This window comes from Abramis brama, assembly GCF_963993115.1.
Source record: "Abramis brama genome assembly, chromosome: 13".
NCBI classification, from domain to species: domain Eukaryota; kingdom Metazoa; phylum Chordata; class Actinopteri; order Cypriniformes; family Leuciscidae; genus Abramis; species Abramis brama.
Genome location: NC_139975.1, coordinates 1,034,681 through 1,060,990, shown reverse-complemented (window position 1 = coordinate 1,060,990; position 26,310 = coordinate 1,034,681). Strand labels below are relative to the sequence as shown.

The 26,310-nt window shown below is 39.8% G+C and overlaps 1 long non-coding RNA gene across 1 annotated transcript; it reads right to left on the bottom strand.

The window, feature by feature from the left end:
• Nucleotides 1-1,928: 1,928 nt before the first annotated feature.
• Nucleotides 1,929-3,433, bottom strand: LOC311095500. The gene is made up of 4 exons (XR_014608844.1): nt 3,349-3,433; nt 3,076-3,176; nt 2,851-2,938; nt 1,929-2,574 (listed from the first exon to the last, which is right to left on the bottom strand). It is a non-coding gene; the product is annotated as an uncharacterized lncRNA (long non-coding RNA).
• Nucleotides 3,434-26,310: the final 22,877 nt, after the last annotated feature.

The window sequence follows — 26,310 nt, the reverse complement described above, 5'->3', positions numbered from 1 at the left end:
AACAATTTAGCTGCATTGTGGAGCATATCCCAGTGTTAGAGGAGCATCCAGTAATTCTTGAGCAGATACTGGTAAAGTGGGAAGATTCAGGTGACTGGGAAAATCACTACATTCTCCTCTGTCAAGGCAGACCTCAGAAGAATACAGCGTAGAGTAGAATGATCTAAACTCATCATTAACAGCCTTTGGGTCCGTAGTAATTTCACCAGAGTCAGTTTTAATAACATCAATGCTGGCTTTAGATTCGCACTCTTTAAGTTTCAGAGCAAGCAATCTGCTAGGCCTATCTGCATTAAAATAGTATTTTTGCTTTGTTCTATGAATGATAAACTCAGCTTTGGATATAGATAGAGAAGTACATTCTGCTTTCAATAAAAATAGCTCCTGATTAAGCTTGTCGGAAAAAGCCCAAGCCTGTTGATTAATCTTTTTTTCTAGCTCCTCAAACAGTTTATTCCTAGAGGCCTTGACTTTGACAGAATATGAAATGCAATTAACCCTTAAAAAGCATTTTGTAACTTCCTACAACGTCTGTGGATTATGGCAGTGGGAATTAATTTCCAAAAAAATTATTCATTCTTGTCTAAGTTGATCTAAGAAGGAGATGTCGTATAATAATGTAGTATTAAAGCGCCATCTATTGATTTTAGAGACTTTAGCACCTATAGTGATATTACAGATAACCGGTGAATGATCCGAAATCAAAATGGCAAAATGTCAATAGTACTGATGTATCAACCAGAATATAATCGATCCTAGAAAACGACTTGTGACGGGCAGAATAGAATGTGTAAACTTTAGAATTACCATTTTTAATACGCCATGGGTTTACATAAAGATTAAGCTCTGCGATTAAGTTATTAAGAGCTACCGACGAGGGCGTTGCGACAGAGTCAGTGGAGGAGCGGTCTAACTCAGGGTGGACACAAGCATTGAAATCCGTGCCTAATATAATAATATAATCATTGAAATTAATCAAAGTTCCAGAAATATTATCCATAAATTGGTGGTCACATACGTTCGGTGCATATATAGATGTTAAAAGGACTTTAGTATGATTAATTCTAGTGGCTGCATATACGAACCGCCCACAATCATCTTTCCCCATTGAATCCACAGATAAACTTAGTGATGATCTCTTATACAGGATTAAGACACCTTTAGATTTGTTAAGCGCACATGAACATGCCAATATCTTATAATATTTGAACTTCTCCGTCTTTTAAATGGGTTTCTTGGAGTAGCGCAATGGATACATCTTTCCGTCGCAAAAATTCCAAACAACGAGTGCGCTTTATTGGTGAGTTTAAACCCCTCACATTCCAACTTAGAATATTAAAAGCAGACATATCGTGTGGAGGTAAAATGACAAGTGAAGTGTAGAAAAGCCCAGGCCTCGAAAACCATTTGGAAAAAATTGTACGTTAAAATGAGTTTTTCACAGATGAACATAAACGAAACTATGTACATACACTTTGCAAAGCGAGGATATAACGAATCCCCTGGCTAGCATAGGGCTACAGTTTACAAGAGCCATGACTGCACAATTGCGGTGTAATCCCAACCAGAGTCCTGCACGGGTCCATTTTTGGAGACCCGCCCCCTGCCCGTACCCGCAAAGTTCAGCACCAGATCCGACCCGTCACCCGTGATAATATCAAAATTAAATCCGCACCCGCCCAAACCCATTAATATTTGGCCCGTTACCCGACCCGTGCACGTGATAAATCACACACAAGCTAAAATCTATTGAGCAGTGGGGACGCGTTCATGTAACATGTAAGGGTGCGCTGCCAATAACGCACCTAAAAGCTGTCACAAAGAACTGGGAAAAGTAATGATTATTAATATGTCAAATATATCAAGGAGACATTTCAATTGTTTATTAATAAACAAGTGTTTTCTGTGTCAAAGTTGACGTTGACGATGCGGACTCGCGATCTTCACAGTAGTGAACGCGCCAGAGAGAAATTCACATTTTATACGGATTGCATAAGCAGAGAGCAGTCTGTTTTCTTTTATTTTGAATTGTTTTGTTTAAAAGTAGACTTTTTATGCTTTCTCTTTCTCAGGTCTGTGAGGCAAGTAGCCTAGCTTATACAGTACGCTGAGTTTCGGTTCATTTAAGAGACGAGCCTACAGACAGTTTTTGGGTCCCATTGACCATTGATTTTTTTTCCTACTATGGAAGTCAATGGTACCAAAATCTGTCTGGTTACTGACATTCTTCTAAATATCTTTCTTTCTGTTCAGCATAAGAAAGAAATTCATACAGGTTTGAAACAACATGAGGGTGAGTAAATGATGACAGAATTTTCATTTTAAAGTGGAGTATCCCTTTAAACCTTTACCAGCACCAACATTAAACAGGACCAAATGCTTACTCCAGCATTACAGTGAATCTAAGTTTGTCAAAAAAAAACTGAAGAACTCCAAAAGCACAAAAAACAAAATTATTTGTCACCCAATTTTTTAAGTTGTTGGAAAGTGCTGTTTATGTCAATGTCCCAGATGCTCTCCGGAGTATATATGAATGGAAATGTTTCAAAGATGCAGGAAAGTCAGAAAAAATGCCTTGAGGAAAAAAACAAAAATTTGTTTATAATACATATCCAGTCCATTATTATATTTGGCTCAATTGAATGAAAGAGATAGATATACAGTTGCGCTTCAAAGTTGATATACACCTTGCAGTATCTGCAAAATGTTAACAATTTTAGCAATAATAGGGATCACAAAAATGTATCCGTTTTATTTTTATTTACTACCCTGATGAAGCAGTTTATTCTGCAAGGTGTATGTAAACTTTTGACTGTTAACTGTTGATGAATGTGTGATGTGATTGATTACCTCAGTCACCAGAAAGCTGGGCAAGGTTCCTTCTATTTCCCACAAACACCAGGATTCCACTGACTACGCCATCTTCACTGACACTGGGCTTTAAGTGATTCATAATAGAGAACCTTTTTATTGCTACTTTACAGGGAATTAAGCATAACTTTATTAATTACACAGATATAGATATATGACCCATGCAAACCCAGGACCAATGCAAATTAAATAAGGTATTCTTACATTTTAAGCTTGCCCCACATCTTCATGAAGGATGTTCCTGTTCCTGTATTTACCAGGGTTGACACAGCAATGCTGCAAGCCTTCTTCCTTTGGTTTGTTACCTATAAAATATATGATGATTATAGGGGCATGTGTAAATGCACAGGTGGGAATTTATTACTTGCACATGCAAAAGATTCAAAGCATTTATAAGCTATAGGGATAGTTAGTGACTTGAAAGTAGTGTTTTAGCTTGATCAGGATGTGCTGTCATGATAAATCTTGTAACATCACCTCATCAATACAGGTCTGTGATTCCACACCGCTTGCTCTGTATCTCCAATAACAAATATGAACTGATCCTGCAAAATGAATGTTTAAATCCAAATAAACACAAAAAATATTACATATTCCAAAACAAATAGTAATTGAACAACTCTTTAAATACAAAATGAAATTGAACACATTACAAGCATTTTTTCTAGAGGTGGGTTATATATTACATATTTATGGTGGTTATAAGATTGATTATTTGTATTAAATGTTGTAACGAGTGTTACAATATTGGATCCGCATTCAGCAATTTTTTAGTAGCTTGTTTAAAGGGTAACTAAACCCTAAACCAACTTTTTTTATTTAATGATCTGTAAGAATGAGGCTTTATTAGTGCTGTTCATTGATTCGAGTAACTTTTTTGACATTTGGGTATAAAGTGTTTTAATTTTACAATATATATATGGTGTAAAAACCATAGACTGTAAAAAAAGATGGACGACGCCCCTTCGCTCTCTTCCATTGATGGGAACTGAAGCCGCCAGTGTCCCGATATGGCGCTGACATATTGGAACTTGAGTCTGCACAGTAGCGATTTCGGGACCAGACCTGCGCAGTCGTGAGCAGGAAGTAAAGCCGCGAAATCAACGCTCCGCCCTCACTCTCGCAGAATACACTCAGGGAGAGTGGATTCTGCACACTTTTTAAAAAATTTATTGCAGTACGTCAAGAGGCTTGTTAAAATAAAGTAAATACAATCTCCTCAGTCCTCCGAAGATCCCGAAAAAAATGTCCGTTGGTGCTTCAGTGACTACTTCGCTCAGAGAACCTGTCAATCACAGCTGTCAGTCATGACGTTACACCACCGCATCACGTAACTAACTAAAAAACAACTTATTTTTGAAACAGACACTTGAACTTACATCAGCGTGATAAAAACGACAGCAAATGAAAGAAACCACCTTTGGAAAAAAGATATTTGAAGTGTAATTTAATTGTTTAGTTGGTCTCACGTCCCGTTGAATAACATGGGGAGGCGGGGCTTATGACCTATACTAGGACCAGTCACCAGGGGGCGATCGAGACGTTTTGACTTCACTTTTCAGGGCTTGTGCGGCACGCTTGGTAAAAACGTCTGAGTGCTGCCCTCTTAAGGCTGAACGGTGGCTACTGCAGTTGAATTTTCCTATTGGATGTTGCGGTGGCAAGTGACGTAAAAGGTGGCAGGTGACGTAAGCAGGTTCCAGCTCTACCACGCCCCTGGTACGAGCTCACCACGCCCTTGGTATGAGCTAGCGTAGATTTATCTGTGTACAGTGGTCAGGAGGGTACGTAGGTGTAGTGTTGCTGGTTGCAACAGCACTGCTGGACTGCATAACTTTCCAGCAGACTTGGAAAATAGGTGCCAGTGTTTGCATGCACTTGGCCTGGAAGACCGTGAGTGTGAAACATGCATTTTCGCGGGATTGCTTCTCCAACGCAATAGAGGTGGAAATGGGCTTCTCCACACAGCTCGCGCTGAAAAGCGACGCAGTGCCAAACGCTGCTCCTCCTGCATGGACTCCACCACCGCAGCGGCGTCTTGATGTGAGTGATCATATTTAATCACAATTTATGGTTAGGCTAAAGTTATTCCTCTGGGGTCGACAAACGCGTCGGCGCATTTTGCTGGATTTTTTCACATAGCGGCAAAATATGAATATGCCTATAGAGAGCGCACGCTATTGACATCAACTTGATAAAACCAGAGAATGACGGGCTCTGATAAAACTCATCAGATGCATGTACTTTACGTCGTCTTGCGACCCTGTGAGCAAACTCCATTTTAGAGTCTGACAGCAGGTCTCAGGTGCACGCCCCCCCCGCTCACGGTTCGTCCCCTCTCTCTCCGCTGGGGTCTGCCCACTTTTCTAGCATTTTTCAAATATTGACAGTGGGTGGAGTCAGGCTCTGACCAGGGGTTTAGTTACCCTTTAAAATAATTTAAAAAGTCGGTTTAGTTTTAAAAAAAGCAGCAACCAAATTCCTCGAACACGACCACACAAGCCTTCCTCACATTACAATGTAAGACATTATTAGAATGCAGTCATATATAAATTATTGAAAACATGATTCATTCACCTTCTATTGAGTTTATAATATCTGCGATTAAAATGCACTCAGCAACTGACATGTTTCGGTGAAAAAAATTAACTAAAGAAAGCATCAAGATATACTTACTTGACTGATTATCAGCATAACGTCTCATCTGCAAACAAACATCCAAACGTGGTGCTCCTTTTGTTCTCTTGTTTGGCTAGCTTCACGCATCGCAAACGGATCGCAAAACACAGCGCATTTTTCAAACTCTAGTGAAGTAGTGCGTCATCATGACGTAGTATTTCTCGCGCATGCGCATTAAACAACATATTCATATATCATGCATGGTTAAATGTTATTTCAGCTTTTCTGTTTAAGTTGAAGTTGTTCTAGCTCATTGTGTTGTTGAACTCTGTAAGTTCACAAAAATTTACTCATTAACCTAACTAAAAGTCTATCTTTTTTTCAATGTAGTGTAGCGTGATTAACATTAAATGTATTTTAACTGAATTTAAATGCAAATTCATTTTGTTTACATTTGTTTAACTTTTGCTCGCAATTAATACAATTAAATGTGTGTTTAATTGACTTAGAACAACATAATGATATTGAAAGTATTATGTTCACAGAGCACTTCTTTTGTTGCTTTTGCCTCTTCTTCTTGATGACTCGCTTAATTTAGTCCTAATTTGTAAGTCGCTTTGGATAAAAGCGGGTAACACTTTACTTGAAGGGGTGTGCATAAGAGTAAGACTGACATGACACCATCATAATCATGACATGGCAGATGTCATAAATATGAAGGAGGTTTTATGCATGTTTATGACAACTGTTATTAAGTGTCATTCACTCAATTATGACATTTTTAATGCAAATATGACATTGTGTGAGATGTCTTTGTTATGGCAACTTGACATAAACCAATACATCATAACCTGCCAGTGTCTTTGTCATGACAACTTGACATTACTAAGACAACATAAATTGTCATAAACATGACATAGCAGATTAACTATCAAACTTAAGAAACCACTTAGCTTTATGGGTTAAAATTTCATTAAACTGTCAGGTGGTTGGTTTTGACATTGGGGTCATGATAGAGTTCTCAACGGGTCGGGTCGGCCCGACGGGACCCGCGGATTCGGGCCGGGCTCGGGTCGAAAATATAATCAAATGACTCGGGTCGGGTCGGACCTCGGGCTTAATCTTTTCCGCTCAGTGAAAAAAAAACACATTTATTAATCATCGCTGCTGTTCACCATAAAGAAAGTCTGCGTGCAACGCGCATCATGGAGAGGGGCGGGGGCAGACCTGACGCCGCTTTAGCCTGGAGAGAAGATGGAGTTGGTGAAAAGTAAACTTGCCTCAGGTGAATTCACCGTCGCTACAACAGCCTATTTATATATTTAAAGTTTATTGTTTCAGCTGTTTGTATTGTTAAAAGGCGTGAACATTAAAGGTTGATTTGAATTCCCGTCTGCTGGTCATGATAATAAGTGTATGAGAAAAAAAATCTGACGCGACGTCGGGCCGCGGGCCGGGTTCGGGCAGATAATTCATGTTGATGTGTCGGGTTACATCGGGTCTGGGCTTTAAAAGCCACGGGCCGGGTCGGGTCGGGTTGTAATTTTCAGGCCCGTTGAGAACTCTAGGTCATGAGGCCATGATAACTGTGTCATGAATGTTTTTCTTGACCTCAACTACAGTGGTACACATTTAATTTGTCATTAAAATGTTATAATGGCTTCATGACAGCCAATGTCAAAACCAACCACATGACAGTTTAATGAAATGTTAACCCATAAAGCTAAGTGGTTTCTTAAGTCTGATAATTAATCTGCTATGTCATGTTTATGACATATTTATGACAGGTTGTGTTGTCTTAGTAAAGTCAAGTTGCCATAACAAAGACATCTCACACAATGTCATATTTGCATTAAAAATTTCATAATTGAGCGAATGACACTTAATGACATTTGTCATAAACATGCATAAAACCTCCTTCATATTCATGACATGTGTTATGTCATGATTATGACGGTGTCATGTCAGTCTTATGCACACCCCTTCAAGTAAAGTGTTACCTAAAAGCGTCTGCTAAATGACTAAATGTAAATGTAAATGTATTCTCAAAACTATAAAAACAAATCCATAACGTCTCCCCCAATTCCCCCAATTTTTCAGGTCAGAATGAAGATCTACATTCATAACCATTCACACGAACCTTCACTCAATTTGACTGAATTACAGCAACCACTCCTTAACACCTTACAAGTTAAAGCACAAGTGTGTGTCACAATTTCCTCTGCATGTTTTTGAGAGTATGAGGATGTCTGAGCTGGGTGGAGAAAGGGCAGAAAAACAGTGTTGGGGCTTTTTTTATAGATAGATCAAATACAGGAACCAAAACTCTTCTCCTCTTGTTTGCTTGTGTTCTTTGTGGCCTAATTATGACCCAAGCCCTGAAAGGGTGAATGCCCTATTGTTTTTCTGAGGATTATTACAGGTTTTCTCGATTGCTTAAACACTATAACCAGGCTTTTGAACTAAAATTTCAAAACCATAATGCCATTTATCAAAAAGCACACCCATTTCACTAAACTATAAACACTATTCCCTGTTTTAAAGGTCCCGTTCTTCGTGATCCCATGTTTCAAACTTTAGTTAGTGTGTAATGTTGCTGTTAGAGCATAAATAATATCTGTAAAATTATAAAGCTCAAAGTTCAATGCCAAGCGAGATATTTTATTTAACAGAAGTCGACTAAAGTGAACGGCTCGTTTGGACTACATCCCTCTACTTCCTTCTTTAATGATGTCACTAGAACCGTTTTTTGACTAAGCTCCGCCCACAGGAATGCTCCCTCAACTCTACTGGCTACTTGCACACTTCTTATAACTTACTGTGTTTACTCAGCTCTTACGGTGATTTTCTGAAGTAAAACTGACGCTTCATCTTTTGTGTGATGTACAATAAACTTTATTAAACTCATCAGTACATGTTTGATCATCATTCGGACCTGGTCTGAAACAGCAGACTTAGGCTATTAATAAATAATGGATACATACAAGCAGATGACAAATACGTTATAATAACCGTAATTAAACTACTAAACTATACCTGTTTCATCTCTATACAGCACTCTGACTCTGTAGGCATTATTGTCCGACTCGAAATGAACACCGTTACTGAGAGTTTCTGATATTATCATCATTCCGTGAGATGAAATTGTCCTGAGAGACTGAGCGCGAGCTCATGAAGCTCCGCCCCCTGGGTCGTCCAGCAGCAGCTCATTTGCATTTAAAGGGCACACACTAAAACAGCGCGTTTTTCTGAGCCCCAAAAAATGCTAATTTAAACATGCTGTAAAAAATGATCTGTTGGGTATTTTGAGCTGAAACTTCACATACACACTCTGGGGACATCAGAGACTTATTTTACATCTTGTGAAAAGGGGCATAATACGGGACCTTTAACACATGAGTCAGATTTGTTGAACTGTCACTGCAAAACTCTACACACAAATCCCTTCATTTCTCATTGCTTAGACCATGTTGTCATTTAGAAAGCACTAGCATTCAATATTGTTCACTCAAGTCAGCACAGCTTCAGCTCAGTTAGACACAATTACCCAGGTGGAAACACTAAGAGTCAAAATTTAACACACATCAATCAGATCCTTCAGTAGATAGATAAAAGGGCCCAGATCAGTTTATTGAGTTTTGGAACAATGGATCCAGAAAGACAAGATCGAGAAGGCAAAGACAAGGCCAAATTGTCAAAAGACAAGGCCAAATTTGAGTCGCTTTACCGTCGCCTCGAGAGCCTTCAGGGAGGTGTGGTGGCAAACAAAACTCTATCACTGAATAAGAGACAAACATTTCCAATAGTCTTTGATGAGGTGTATTTTCTAGCAAGAAAAGGCCAGCAGTCGTACAGTCACAGAGTGTGACAGTGAAGCGTCCTTTCTCCTTTATAGTCTTGACTCCCAGAATGTTATCTTTCTAGGCAAATGATGGTATTTCAACCATATGTGGAACATTCTTAGATGTGTTCATCATATTGTCTCCTTGAGTGGAGGCTCTCCTGTCACGACCAACACTCTCTACCATTCCAATACTATTCCATATTAGAATAAGGTTTGTGTGTGCTCTTTTACTGTCATATGATGGTCACACACATCTTACTGTAAGTAAATATTAAAAAAAAAAAAATTGAGGAGAGAGTAAAAAAAAAAAAGAGTAAAACAGGAAAAAAAAAAATATTTGTGTGTGTGTGTGTGTGTGTTTTCTGTGTATGAATAAAAATGTGCCAATGTATCAATTGGTTGTGTCTTTTGTGTTCATCATGTGAAAAGGTTTGTGAGGGGGGAACCACAAGCAACATAACTTACCAGTTTTGGAAATGTTGTTTTGAATTTATTGCACCAGTGTCTTAGACTATGTTGTAGTGTGTGTGATTTTGAGGGCTTGTGTGTGTGTCTGAGGGCAAAGTTAAGTTTTTCAGCAAGAGTGAATGGTTTTGAGTGTAGAGCTTCATTTTGACCTGAAAATAGGATGTTTGGGGAATTGGGTGAGACGTTATGGATTTGCGTTTACAGTTTTGAGAATACGAGGCACAGTTTCAAGAAATGTGTTTAAGCAATCAAGAAAAACTGTATTATTAATTTTATTATGATGGCCCCAAGCTAGTACCCGGGCGTGGGGGAATCGACAGCGCCCCTTTGGGCTGGGTCCGAAAACTTTTTCCATTTTTTATTTATTTTTTTACCATTCTTTAACCATGAAGAGACTCATTGAGATTAAAAATCTCCTTTTCAAGAGTCTCCTGGCCAAGACAGGTACAACCATACATACATACAGACACAAAATACACAAAAATAATAAAAACATAAAACAACTGAAATAGCAAATCCCTTGAAGTCAACCACAATCCTCAACACATCAGGCAGAACATCTACAGCCAGATGAGGCTGACTCCAGGTCAGTTAACCTCCTCTTAAAGCCACCAATCAGACCGGCTTATCAAGTTTCATGGATTTCTGTAACTTGTTCCATGTAGAGGGAGCAGCAAACTCAAACACCTTTCCCAGATCAGTTCTAAACTTTGGGACTGACAGAAGGAAAAGATCCCAATATTATCCGTCTCCAGTCCCGGAGGCTGCATTTTCAGGACCCCACTTCTAGGACCGCATTTCTAGGACCCTAGTTTTTTGTGACAGCGCCACCTACCGACTCGGAGAACCGCAGTCTCAGGAACGCATTTCCAGGACCCTAGTTTTTAGTCACAGCGCCACCTACCGACTCGGAGAACCGCAGTCTCAGGAACGCATTTCCAGGACCCTAGTTTTTAGTCACAGCGCCACCTACCGACTTGGAGAACCGCAGTCTCAGGAACGCATTTCCAGGACCCTAGTTTTGGAGGACTGAAAAAAGTGCCACCAAAGGCAGTATTTCCACCCAGTTTTAACTACATTAGAGTTTTACAGTTTTTTAAAAGTTTTATTACACACAAATACTACTTTCTTTATTGCAATTAAACCTGGTTCGTAGGAATGTTGAGAAATTATTGTCTAAGTAGCATAATATAATAACTCAGTCAATAGATTGACCACATTTTCAAGTAAAGAGGGAAGACAAGGATGACTCTGGGGGTAGATTTAAGATTGTGTATATTTTACAAAATAATATATAACAACTGAACTTCAACACACAAAAAAACATATTTGTTCATGACGTGAACCACATAGACAGAACTTCATCATCAGCATCATCACTGACTCCTAAGAGAGAGAAAGAGAATTAAATAAGGAATATTTAGTTGAACATGTTCTACTCTCTAATTTTAAATTTCATATTTAAAAGATCTTAGTTACCACAGAGTGCACACACATATACAATACAAAAATAATGAAATCAATCTTCATACCAATTAATGTTCATAATACTATTATTGCATACTGTTCAAAGATTTGAAAAAAAAATTGAATTTGATGTTGTGGGAACAAAGGTTCTAGAAACACTCATGTCAATAAAGCCCATCTGAACTGAGAAAAAATAATAGAGAGATGCAATAAATCTGAATAGAAATAACATATTCTACGATATGTTATGTGTTTCTTGTAAAACATGTTTAAGTTAATTTCATAAATAAATAAATAGACATAAATTAGGCCTATAAGCCTAGTACTTAACCAATTTATTTATTTATCTTTTGTCACACTATTGCCTACCCTGAGCTGTGTCCTTGAAAGCACTTCATCAGTACACAGTAAATAACACAATCTAACACGTGGTATTTTAACAGTCAGTTATTATGATGGCCTCTGTTATGTCTGACTATTAAAATGTCATATGTCTCAACCAACTTTATAAAACCATGTCAAAATGAAGAGACGTACTCATAACATGTATTGTGGGTAACGTTAAACAGACAGACTGAAAGCACATGACAGTGAAAACATTAAGATTATTTTAACTGAATTAAAATGGAAAAACAATGAGTAATTACCGTAACAAGCTTTCAGAATGAACATGCTACAGTTTAGTTTTTTTAGTTTATATTTTCACAAGTTAGGTGTACATTTTCAAAACTCTTAGTGCTAATATCACAACAGATCATCAAAAGTGCACTTTTTTCAAACATTTCATCATGTTTTCAGTTGTGTTAGTACAATACTCAAAATCACAAAGTATTCTTTTCACAACACAAAATAAGTGTTTCATCTACATAAATGTTTCATTCACAGTAACTCCCCTTCATAAAGCTCCTACTATCAAACTTTTGATTTGCACCTCTTCTTGTTCAGTTTAATACATTTGTCTATGATTTAATCCAAATGATCTTAATAGTTAATCAATGAATCATTTGGTGCACCTATAGATTTCTATAGATATTGATTCAATACACAATTTCTATAGAACTTATTTGCAATTTCTGATATGGATAACCAAATGTAATGAATTATTTTTACATAAGTGATTTAATAACCACCATGATGTTCAAAGGACACGCATGTGTGTGTGTGTCTCTGTGTGTGTGTGTGTGTGTGTGTGTGTGTGTGTGTGTGTGTGTGTGTGTGTGTGTGTGTGTGTGTGTGTGTGTGTGTGTGTGTGTGTGTGTGTGTGTGAGAGAGAGCGAAAGATACAGAGAAATTTGCCATTTGTGCAAATACTGTAAAGCAGAATAGAGTATAAGGGAGAGGAAACAGGCAATGACTGTAAAACATCAGATTGATCAGAGATATATCAGTAGAAGGGAGACAGATGGCATCAAATACAGTATTTTACATTACAGTATGTATGCTATGTGATACTGTAAACATGGTAGAGACATGGCTGTTACATTACTGTAACTCTCAACCTTCATCTGTAAATGTCCATTACAGTATATTCAGTCAAATAGTCAAAATCATTTACTGTATTCATTGCCAGCAAACTCTGTTCTAGCACAGAACCTCATTGCTGTGCTTCATCACAGCTTTTGATAACACACTGGATAGATACTATTACAAACATTATGGATTCAGTTCATAAGTTAGGTTATGCACATGTATTTTCTAATGTGGCAAGTGTAGCCTGTATTACTGTAATTAATTCAGCAACAACAGTGATTTGAAACATGTATCTTGCATTGTTTGCTGTTGAATGAGCTGATTGTTAAAAGTACTTAATTGAAAGAAGATCATACTGTTGTGTTTCTGTGATTAAACCAAATGTTCTCATTACATATTACAATAATCTTGTGTTTGAAACAATGATTATGTGGACTGAAAACATGTGCAACTGAATGAAAGCATTACATCAGGTTTTGAAAGAATGACTAGCTGTGTTAAAAGTGCAAATGCTTCTTGCTGAGGAAAACCCTATTCTTCTAAAACCTATTATCTGAACCTGGATAATCAATCCCATCGAATTTGCCATATTATATTATACTTTTAAATGTAAGCATTGGGTTTCAATTAAATTGAGTAATCTAATGTATCTAATGATAAAAATGGAAATAATAATAAATAAAAAATACAATAAAGGTTCAAATGTTGACTTATAATTTACTTATATATAAACTTAAAAATATATAAAAATAAAATATATATATAAACTTATATAAAATTTTATATACTGTATAAAGTCCAGTACAAATGTTACTGCCGCTCGTCACATCGGCTGTCACTAGTTGCTAGGCGACAAAACCAGACCGTCCCATTGAACAACTCCCGGGACACAGCTAGAAACAATTTGTTAATTTGACAATACATTTAGTTTGTTGCTTTAAATTGTTATTCAACTCCACTTCATCTCAGAGGAAAATATTGTAGGCTACTTTTTATGAAAAACTGACTTTTTCTTACACATGGATATTACATTATGATATTAGATATTGTTTAAAAAAATATGAACAGTATAGGCTATATAATATAAACACAAAAAATATGTCTTATAGATTAGGGATGGGCAACATCGTCCTCAAGGGCCGCTGTCCTGCAGAGTTGAGCTTATAGGACAGTTTTGCATGTTAAAATATTTTATGGTTTGATTTTTCAGTATGTGAGTTAATTTATTGTATTCTTCCCTAGGAAAACCGAGGATTACTTCATGTTTAGGGGAGTCAATGACATTGACTATTTAAATGAGGAGCGCGCCGGTCTCTTCCCTGTGGGTGCCGCTGGTGTCCTCGTGGGTCCAGGAAGGGGTGCGGAGGGATTCCCGCGCCATCGAAGATGTGAGTTGCTGAACCCGCAGTCTTGAATAGAGAATCATGCGTGACGCCGCTGACAGGCTAGGATGCCGGGCCGCTATTCCCCTCAGTTGTTGTGTCTAAATAGGACAAGCTGCGATGCCGAAGCTGCCGTCCCTCGCGCCTCAGACCGAAGAGAGAGAGAAGAGCGTGCGACCGCCCAACACCACCCCCCCTTACCTGGACCCATCCCATCTGTTCACTACCCATCCTTCACTATTCCCTGGCACGACGAGGACACCAGATTCCCTTTTGTTTTCTTTATTTCCCCCATTTTTTGGACATTTTATGTTTATGTACTTTAATAAATGCCTCTCCGAGGCCTGACATCACTCCCACTGGGTCTGTCGTTTGCTCCTCCCGCCACAGCAGCAATAAACAGACTCAATACTATTCAGAGTTTGAGTCATTATTTCTTGCAGAGGCAAAAGTTAAATACTCCACTGTATGCCAGCTGGAAGTTCCATGGGCCAGATACACAAGTACATATTAAGGCGTGTAAGGGTTAGGCGAGGCATTTTAAGGCGTGTTAGGGTTACAGGGTGTCTTTGCTCAATATGTGTTCTCGGCTGAGAACAATATGTGTTTCTCACCCGCGCACAGCGCACTTTTCCCTCCACAGAAGCACGTTGGTAAACTAGGGAATGAACTTGCGCTCCCGGGGGCGGTTCAGCGCTAAGAGGAGGCGTGTTCCGGCACAAACATTCCCTGGTGCTATTTTACAGGTTTAGAAAACAATTCCTCCACAGACCGAAAAAAAAAAACAGTTTAAAGTCAGTGGCGCATTGCGCATGTTATTCATATGCTATTTTAAGGGCGCATGCTTGGCCATAATCAATGTAGCGTGTGCACAACATACACTTTGCTTCTCTCATTTACACAGAAGCAGCCGTTTTCATTTTTGCAAATCATACATTATTACGATAGATAGATAGATAGATAGATAGATAGATAGATAGATAGATAGATAGATAGATAGATAGATAATTTATTATAAAAGCATAGCTTACACATTTACCCAAATTATCATACGCCTGTTTAAGCGAAGTTACAGTTTTTCTCGATTGTTTACACACATTTTCTGAAAGCATGCCTCATATTCTCAGAACTCTACACACAAATCCAAAAAAACACACACAATGGGCAAAACCCCTCAATATGGTATTTTGTTTTCAAATGACACAAACCATCATATGAATAGACATTTATAAGAACCAGTTGAACACTGATGTGCTCAGTGTAAAACACTTCTTCTCCATTCATCATCATGACTTAGGCCTTTTTTTGGTTCATTGTTACGCTTACTACAGACAGTACATACATGAGTGTGTTGTAAAATATTTGAGAATATTGTTTTTATAATAATCTGTGTGTGTTTCTCCATTCTTAGACGTGTTCATCATATTGTGTCCTTGAGTGGAGGCTCTCCTGTCACGACCAACACTCTTTACCATTCCAATACACTTTCATATTGTGTGTGCTCTTTTACTGTCATATGATGGTCACACACATCTTACAGTTTTTCTCGATTGCTTAAACACATTTCTTGAAACTATGCCTCGTATTCTCAAAACTATAAACACAAATCCATAACGTCTCACCCAATTCCCCAAACATCCTATTTTCAGGTCAAAATGAAGCTCTACACTCAAAACCATTCACTCTTGCTGAAAAACCAAACTTTGCCCTCAGACACACACACAAGCACTCAAAATCACACACACTACAACATAGTCTAAGACACAGGTGCAATAAATTCAAAACAACATTTCCAAAACTGGTAAGTTATGCTGCTTGTGGTTCCCCCCTCACAAACCTTTTCACATGATGAACACAAAAGACACAACCAGTGGATACATTGGCACATTTTTATTCATACACAGAAAACACACACACACACAAATATTTTTTTTTCCTGTTTTACTCTTTTTTTTTTACTCTTTTTTTTTTACTCTCTCCTCTAATTCTTTTTTTATATTTACTTACAGTAAGATGTGTGTGACCAACATATGACAGTAAAAGAGCACACACAAACCATATTCTAATATGGAATTTGAATGGTATAGGAATGGTAAAGAGTGTTGGTCGTGACAGGAGGGTCTCCACTCAAGGAGACAATATGATGAACACGTCTAAGAATGTTCCACATATGGTTGAAATACCATCATTTGCCTAGAAAGATAACATTCTGGGGGTCAAGACTATAAAGGATGAAGGACGCCCTCCCTTCACTGTCACACTCTGCAGCCGCTCTGTGTGACTGTACGACTGCTGGCCTTTTCTTGCAAGAAAATACACCTCATCAAAGACTATTGGAAATGTTTGTCTCTTATTCAGTGATAGGATTGTGTTTGCCACCACACCTCATTGAAGGTTCTCGAGGCGATGGTAAAGTGACTCAAATTTGGCCTTACTCGTAGCCGAGCCTCCCTCATAGTCACACCATTGATAAAGACATGGGCAACTAGAGTGGCTTGAATTTCATCTGAGACTGCTTGTCTTCTTATCCTTGCCCTTCCTCCTCTTCATTCTTATCCCTCTTCCTTCATGTCTTTCTGGATCCATTGTTCCAAAACGCAATAAACTGATTTGGGCCCTTTTATATATCTATTGAAGGTTCTGATTGATGTGTGTTAAATTTTGACTCTTAGTGTTTCCACCTGGATAATTGTGTGCTAACTGAGCTGAAGCTGTGCTGACTTGAGTGAACAATTTTGAATGCTAGTGCTTTATACATGACAACATGGTCTAAGCAATGAGAAATGAAGGGATTTGTGTGTAGAGTTTTGCAGTGACAGTTCAACAAATCTGACTCATGTGTCAAAACAGGGAATAGTGTTTATAGTTTAGTGAAATGGGTGTGCTTTTTGATAAATGGCGTTATGGTTTTGAAATTTTAGTTCAAAAGCCTGGTTATAGTGTTTAAGCAATCGAGAAAAACTGTAAGTAAATATATATATATTTTTTTTAAATTAGAGGAGAGAGTAAAAATAAAACTGTATAACAGGAAAAAGCATTTTTGTGTGTGTTTTTTTGTTGTTGTTTTTTGTGTGTGTTGCACTGTGTAGAACATGAATGAATAAAAATGTGCCAATGTATCCATTGGTTGTGTCTTTTGTGTTCATCATGTGAAAAGGTTTGTGAGGGGGGTAAACACAAGCAACACAACTTTTGGAAATGTTGTTTTGAATTTATTGCACCAGTGTGTTAGACTATGTTGTAGTGTGTGTGATTTTGAGGGCTTGTGTGTGTGTCTGAGGGCAAAGTTTGGTTTTTCAGCAAGAGTGAATGGTTTTGAGTGTAGAGCTTCATTTTGACCTGAAAATAGGATGTTTGGGGAATTGGGTGAGACGTTATGGATTTGCGTTTTCAGTTTTGAGAATACGAGGCATAGTTTCAAGAAATGTGTTTAAGCAATCGAGAAAAACTGTAAAGCACAAGTGTGTGTCACAATTTCCTCTGCATATTTCTGAGATTATGAGGATGTCTGAGCTGGGCGGAGAAAGGGCAGAAAAACTGTGTAGGGGCTTTTTTTTTATAGATAGATCGAATACAGGAACCGAAACTCTTCTCTTCTCGTTTGCTTGTGTTCTTTGTGCCCTTATTATGACCCAAGCCCTGAAAGGTTGAAGGCCCTATTGTTTTTCTGAGGATTATTATTATTAATTTTATTATGAGGGCCCACGCCTGGCTGGGCTGAAGCTAGTACCCGTGCCTGGGGGAATCGACAGCGCCCCTTTGGGCTGGGTCCGAAAACTTGGTCCTTTTTTTATTTATTTTTTTTACCATTATTTAACCATGAAGAGACTCATTGAGATTAAAAATTTAATCTTCTTTTTCAAGAGTCTCCTGGCCAAGACAGGAACAACCATACATACACACAGACACAAAATACACACAAATAATGAAAACATGAAACAACTGAAATAACAAATCCCTTGAAGTCAACCACAATCCTCAACACATCAGGCAGAACATCTACAGCCAGATGAGGCTGACTCCAGGTCAGTTAACCTCCTCTTAAAAGCCACCAATGACACCGGCTTATCAAGTTTCATGGATTTCTGTAACTCTTTCCATGTAGAGGGAGCAGCAAACTCAAACACCTTTTCCCAGATCAGTTCTAACCTTTGGAACAGACAGAAGGAAAACATCCCACAAGTCTCGATATTATTTACACTGATTGCAGGAGATGTGCATTCTGGCAGAAATTGTTGTCATGAAACGTGAAACCCGAGGGGGAGAAGCTGACTGTTGCTGTATGACTGTTTTACCAAATGCTGTATTTTTTATATACTATGCAAATGCTTCTTGCTGAGGAAAACCCTGTGATTTCAGAAGAGGATAAATTGTGAGACACACAAGAATCTCGTGGTGAAGGCTACTCGTGTTTGTTTTATGTTGACTTTTATTCTGTACTTTGTTAATAAAACAAAACCATTGTGATTCGTAAACTTTTTTCGTAAAAGTTTCAGAGTGATTTTCTTCTAAAACCTATTAAAAGAATTTGTAAATGCACTTAAAGGAAATTAAGAATATATCATGAACTGCCATTTTATCTTTTAACTGAAATTTTTAAGTGTTCTCGGAACAACAAAATAGTTTTTCTTGTAAGGACCATCCATTGGCCCAACGACGGAATCCAACGGCCTGGCGAAGGTTTAATATGTGTATGTCTTTTCAGCGCTCCAGTGAAGTTATTGGAATTTTATTGGTCCATTAATTTATTGGAATTTAGTTGTAGTATTACTTTAGCTCTATGCGTAATCTGACTCCAATTTCAAATGATAATCAAATTTAGATTGTGATTCTGATTAGAAAATAATCATGAATATTGATTATGAATTAATTTAGATCTTTGATTATTCTGAGTATCCCATACTTTCAGTTATTAATTCATTATGGACCCAATGCCGCATAGAGATCAGGTCGCCCAGATCGTGTTTCTCACGGACACAAACTTGTTAATTCTGATTTGAGTCAGAGGATGCAGGGTTTGCTAATACCTCTAAGGTCGGTTGCCTACTGCTCACTCGAACAAAAGAGTGTAGTTTAATTTAGCCATTTCCATACAACTTGCTAAACCAGTGATAGACAGAAATCAAAAGGTCTTCAGATGATGTGCCTACTGCTCCGTTCATACATGCGCCTTTAGTTTGACCTACCTTAACTAAGATTTGCGGTAGCACCAGCCTCCTTAATATATTACAGTTTTTCTCGATTGTTTACACACATTTTCTGAAAGCATGCCTCATATTCTCAGAACTCTACACACAAATCCAAAAACACACACACAATGGGCAAAACCCCTCAATGCTCCTGCAAAATGAAACTTTACATTCAAAACAATGAACAATGTTATTTTGTTTTCAAATGACACACACAAACCATCATATGAATAGACATTTATAAGAACCAGTTGAACACTGATGTGCTCAATGTAAAACACTATGATGAGTTGAAAACACTTCTTCTCCATTCATCATCATGACTTAGGCCTTTTTCTGGTTCAGTGTTACACTAACTACAGACAGTACATACATGAGTGTGTTGTAAAATATTTGAGAATATTGTTTTTATACTCAGAACACACAAATACACGGTAACAAATATATTTTATTTTTCCCACAAAAACAATGTACACAGTGTACATCCCAACCAACACAAAGTTGTACATTCAGTGGTCTACATACAAAACAACAGAAGAATTTACTGTATACAGTTACAGTAATAAAATAAATTCCAATGTTGGCATCCATTGCTCCATTGAAGAGCTGACCTGTTGCCCTTTTATGCTAAAGCTCTGATTGCTAATTGTAAAACTGTGTGACGGGTGTTTGCCCATGTGATGGGTCAGTGTGTGTATCTGAATGGCAGTGTGTTCCTTGTGAAAACAAGAGATTTTCTGCATGAAAATTGTGCCAAAAGCAGAGAATTGTGTGTAGTGTTTTGAAAAAAGTGTGTTTTAGAACTGCAATGTGATTGTAAAGCAGGAATTGTGCTTGTAGTTTAGCAGAATTGGTTCAGGGGGTTGGTGAATGAGTTATGTTGTGGTCATTGTGTCTCAAGTACCAGAAAATGTGTGTAAACAATCGAGAAAAACTGTAACTGAGTTGTTAAGGAGTGGTTTCTGTAATTCACAGTCAAATTGAGTGAAGGTTCGTGTGAAAGGTTTTGAGTGTAGAGCTTCATTTTGACCTGAAAATAGGATGTTTGGGGAATTGGAGGAGACGTTATGGATTTGTGTTTATAGTTTTGAGAATACGAGGCATAGTTTCAAGAAATGTGTTTAAGCAATCAAGAAAAACTGTAATATAATTATATAATGCAGATTATTAATAGTAGATTAGTAATTAAGCCGGATACAGGTGAAACCCATAAGTTTTACACGGAAAGTAAATTAAATGAAAAATAGATGTGAATTGAATTGGATATAGAAAAGTAAAAAAAAAAAATATTTCATGTTTGTTTAAATGGAAACCAAAAATGTTTTACCGTAATGTTACAGTTGGAATTGTCATAGCACAATACTCTGTATTTCATTTGTAATTTATCTTTATGTTGTGGTTGAAACATGTCAGTGGTAAATATGATGGGATAGAAAGACCTGAACTGTTCTAAAAGTTCCTTTAACATGAAAACAATGGTTTGGTCTTGGTCATTAAACTGCCCCGCTCCGGGTCGCTCTCCAGCCCTGTATTTACTACTTATCAGGACTGACCCAGAGGCCGTTCAGCTGATTTATCTACGGTTTCTGTCAAACAATGATCTAAAGGCTCTGAAGAACTCAGTCCACGTTCCTGTTACCCATGTCCACCGTCATCACGGTTCCATCACTTGTGTAGGCATACTGTGTTACCCACTCTACTGGCCATACAGGACTTCCGTCTCGGCTCAAACTAGCCGCCAGGTGCACAGTAGCTGTTTTATTAGACAGCCTGAGTATAAATGATGTCGCTAATATGAACATGTGCAGGGGGATCTCTCCGAATGCTTTTACCAAACATTGTGGGACAAGATATGGAATAATAACACATTCTTCTATTTCCCTGCCTCTCCAATACTGGTGAAAAAAGGCCCATTCTTCTTCAGGGGTCACAGGGGATAGAAAAATCCCTGGGATGTTGTGGAGAGATCTTCGCATGCTGTTCCAGTGATCTGGCAAAGGGTTCGGCTCACAGTAAGCCATATTGACAAACTCTCTGTTTGACACTTGAATGAAACCCTGAGCAATTGCATATGCAGCATCGGCGTCAATTCTGCAGTTCCACGGAGAGTAGAGAATGGTGTCTCTGATGTTAGCTGTGGGCACCAGAACACATGATGGCATAAACTGGTCATCAATTCTGCCATGAGCCACAAACACTATGTCTATGTGACCTCCGCTAGGGTTTGTCTAATTCTCAAGAATGGGACTCAACCTCTCCAGGAAAAATCATAGAAGATTCACAAATTCAATCTGATGAGTTAATCCCTGAAGCCAGGAGACAACTGTGCTGTCTCTACATGTTCCCATGATATAACGCCATTATTTTCTGTACATTTACAGTCATGCTGAGAGAATATCTCCCCATGTCCTCGATGATCCTCTCCATTCGTAACAATTTTTGAATGATTTCACTGTAATGAGAAAAGTTGTACTGCGAGTCAGTTTCCTTCAGACCTTCATTATTGTTTGCGTTTTCAGAATTGCAGTAATGTACAATCTCAAACAAATACAAGATATAGTGGCTTTGGCCAAGACAGATAAATTAGTAGAAATGGTAACACTTTAAAATAAGGTTCATTAGTTAACATTAGTTAGCATGAACTAATAATGAACTGCACTTACAGCATTTATTAATCTTTGTTAATGTTTATTTCAACAATTACGTGGGAAGAGCGGAGGTTTGGCGCTGTCTGGGACGCAGCGCTCTGGTGGAGGTCCTCCAATAAAGGACCGGCTGGCGTTAGTGGCCGCCATTTTGTTTTGTTAGGCTAATCCATGCTGCCAATTAGCTGGGGGTGCAGGGTTAATTGTTTGTTTGTTTATTATAATTTTGTGTATTTTTTTTAACTATAATTCTTTAGGTATATTACTTTGTTTATGACTAATTTCTTCATATTTCTGAAATTAATTACTTTATTTATTTTAATTGTGTTAAGTGATGTTTGTGTTATTCCCTGTGTATGTGTAATGGACTAGTCCTTTGAGTATATAAGTTCCCCATGCGTGTCATTTGGGTGGTCATGCTCTTTGTTTAGTTTGGTTTGCTTAGTTGGTTTGATTACTGTTAAGTTTGGTTCTGTTCAGTTGACCCTTTTTGGGCCCAGATCTGACTTTATTTTGTTCAGTTTTCAAGTAATTTAATTTGCAACTTTGTTTGGCATTTAATAAATAATTTTCTTTGTTTGGAAATCCTGCATTCTTTGCCCTTGACTGTAGTGATGGGCAGATCGAGGCTTCGTGAAACAATGAAACAGTTGAAGCAAATGTGCCATATTGTGTTGAGGCTTCGAAACAATCCGACACCCGTCTCAACGGTGACACCTAGTGGTCACTTGCAGGTGTTGATCTGAAACAACCTTGACAACGAGCCGTTAAAAAATGTGTTGTTCCCCATCGTTACGGGGAACTCCCGCTGCGTCTAATCAACGCTACGGGGAATGCCTTCGGCATGCGCTATCTGAAGCCACTATACAACTATTCCAATCTGGATTGGTGCGCGTCATCGTGCGTCATGACGTTGCATGTGACGGTGACCCGGACGCTATATAAGGGTCACAGGAACAAGGAAATGACAGCTTCTGTTCTTCAGCAGCGTTCTGTGTCACTGTTTGTTCTATTTGGTGTTGTTTGTCTTTGAAAGTGATTATATTATGGCGGAAAAGAGTTTTCTAAAGTCTGTACCTCCTTGCCCACGTTTTTTATGTGAAGGAGATACTCATGCTCTTTGTGTGGTTTGTTTGGGAATGGAGCATGCTCAGGCAGCACTTGAGGGTGCTGCCTGTGAGCATTGTGAGAAATTGCCCCTGAGAAAGCTCCGTTCCCGCCTGGCTCTATTCGATAAAGAGTCAGGCGAACCACGTGCTCCTCGTGGATCAGGACCCGCGTCTGCTGAGGCAGCGCGGAGAATGCATTCATGGGGATCACAAAAGGATTTAGCAATGGATGTTGAGACGACCGAGGTCCTTTCTCAACATTCTAATGCTGGATCCATCTGTCCCGCTCAGGGTTCGGGAGCCCGCGCTGCGGCTTCTCCCGTCCCTGAAACGGACCCGATGCTTCACTTATCTAGCTCCGAGGAGTTAGATATTGTGGGCGTCGAGGCAGAGGAATGTGTGACACCGCCATCCCATTCCCCTGCTTTCGAGGAGCTGCTGGATGTTGTGACTAGAGCGGTGGCCAAATTAAATATCGAGTGGCCACCGCAGGTGCAGGAAACGGCTGTTAAAAGCAAGCTGGATGAACGTTTCCTGCAAACCCGGTCACAACCTCCACGCCGTAGCCTGCCATTTTTCCATGATCTCCACACCGAGGTGTCGAGAACATGGAATAAACCCTTCTCCTCCCGTGTTTCCGGTCCCAACACACATATTTATGCAGATATAATGGGAGCGAGGGAGATGGGTTATGGGACGATGCCGCGGGTGGAGGAGACTTTCGCCTCTCATCTCTCTCCCGACGCGGCATCATCCCTGCAGGCTCCGGCGCTCCCCACCAAGCCCTGCCGTACAACATCAGCTTTGGTGGGGAAGGCATATATGGCGGCAGGTCAGGCTGGTAGCTGCCTGCACACTATGGGGCTGCTTCAGGCGTACCAGGCTGACATGTTAAAAGAAGTGGATGAGAGTGGGGAAGTCTCCTACGACGATATTCGAGAATTACGTCGTACGGTAGACGTGTCTCTCCGTGCCACCAAGGAGACGGCCCGTGCTATCGGCCGCTCTATGGCAGCACTGGTGGCTACGGAGAGGCACCTGTGGCTGACGCTAGCGGGTATCGGCGACAAGGACAGGGCTTGTCTGCTCGATGCCCCCCTCTCTCCTCGTGGCCTCTTCGGCGACGGCGTTAATAATGTCGTCAAGAGGTTTCAGGAGACGAGGAGGCAGTCAGCCGCATTTAAACAGCTGATTCCCCGCCGTCATCCCAAAACTCGCGAGCCTGCCGCCAGGGGGCAGTCTCGTGAGGGCGCCGCCTCTAGCTCCTCGCACATCCAGCAGCAAAAGGAGAGTGTTGCCTCCCGGATACCCCCGCAAAAGGCCTGGCTCCGGAGGCAACTCTCTCGGTCGAAAGCCCCGGCTCAGAAGACGGATCTGAGGACCGTCATTCAGGGCAGGAAGGCTTCGGCCAAGAGGCCATGACGGGATCCGCAGGCCTCAGAGGGTGTCCCCCTCCGTGTGACATTTTTAAAACTTCGCTCCACGGAGCCCTCAGGAAATCGATGTAACCAGACTCTGGTTACACCCATTTCTAACGAATGTACGGCATTATCAAAGACCCTGTCTCATTCGACCCTCTTGAGGTCTGCTGAAAAAGAGAAGAAAAAGATTCAGTTACTTTCTGCCAGTAAACTGCTTCAGGTCACTGTGAAATCTGCTTTATCACCTGAGACTAGCCCAGAAAGACTCATCCCACTTTCAGATTATTTAGACGCCTGGAAAGGCCTTCCGAATATATCGAAATGGGTTCTGGATATAGTTAAGAAGGGTTATAGGATCCAATTTAAAATTCAACCACCTCATTTTCAGGGGGTGTTGCACACTTTGGTTCCTGCTGATCAAGGCCAGGTGATGGAAGATGAAGTTAATTCCCTTTTAGCAAAGGAGGCGATAGAGGTTGTCCCCGTTCGGGAGAGGGAATTCGGTTTCTATAGCCGGTATTTCATCGTTCCTAAAAAGGATGGTGGACTTCGTCCTATAATAGATCTTAGGGTTTTGAACAGATCTCTGAGGAGATTTAAGTTCAAGATGCTTACTATACCTAATATCGTTCAACAAATTAGATCCGAGGACTGGTTTGTGACGATAGATCTTAAGGATGCTTATTTTCATATTTCCATCATTCCTTATCATAGGAAGTTCCTTAGATTTGCTTTTGGGGGAAAAGCTTATCAATATAGGGTTCTTCCTTTCGGCCTAGCCTTATCTCCTCGCACGTTCACGAAATGCATGGATGCAGCCCTTGCTCCATTGAGACTTCAGGGGATTCGCATTCTTAATTATATAGATGATTGGCTAATTCTGGCGGAATCAGAAAGCCTGGCAATCCAACATCGAGATGTTGTTTTGCGTCATCTTCAGTGCTTGGGATTAAGACTCAATGTTAAGAAGAGTTCCTTGTGTCCCCAGCAAAGAACAACATTTCTGGGGACAGAGTGGGATTCGCAAGCCATGCGAGTCCAACTGACTCAAACTCGTATCGACAGTATCTTAACTGAGGTCAAGACGATTAGGCTAGGTCAGGCCATCACTGTAAAACGATTTCAAAGAGTTTTGGGCCTTATGGCAGCTGCTTCAGTGGTAATTCCCTTCGGCTTGCTCCACATGAGGGCCCTACAGTGGTGGCTCAGGACCAGGGGGTTTTCCCCAAGAGGGAACCCCTTCCGCACGATTAGAGTTACGTCCAGATGCCTTCGTGCTTTAGTCAGCTGGAAAGATGTTCGGTTCCTGTCTCAAGGCCAGGTGTTGGGGACTTCGGGTCACAGAAAAATTCTGACCACGGATGCTTCCCGCACAGGCTGGGGTGCGGTTATGGAGGGCCGTTTCACCCGGGGGGTCTGGGAAGACCGCCATCTTTCTCGACATATTAATTTCCTCGAGATGATGGCAGTGTTTTTCGCCTTTAGGCATTTTCTCCCAGATCTCAGAGGCCATCATGTCCTGGTTAGGTCTGATAATGTATCAGTGGTCTCTTATATCAACCATCAGGGGGGCTTGAGGTCTCGACCTCTGTGTAAGTTAGCCCATCATATATTACTGTGGTCTAAGGGCAAATTTCTCTCTGTGAGATCCATGTATATACCTGGGGTTGAGAATGTGGGAGCAGACACCCTGTCGAGGCAGGGGCCGAGGCCTGGGGAATGGAGGCTTCACCCTGAGGTGGTGAAGCTCATTTGGGAGAGATTTGGCCAGGCGGAGGTGGACTTATTCGCTTCTCATGAGAATTCTCATTGCCCGCTCTGGTTC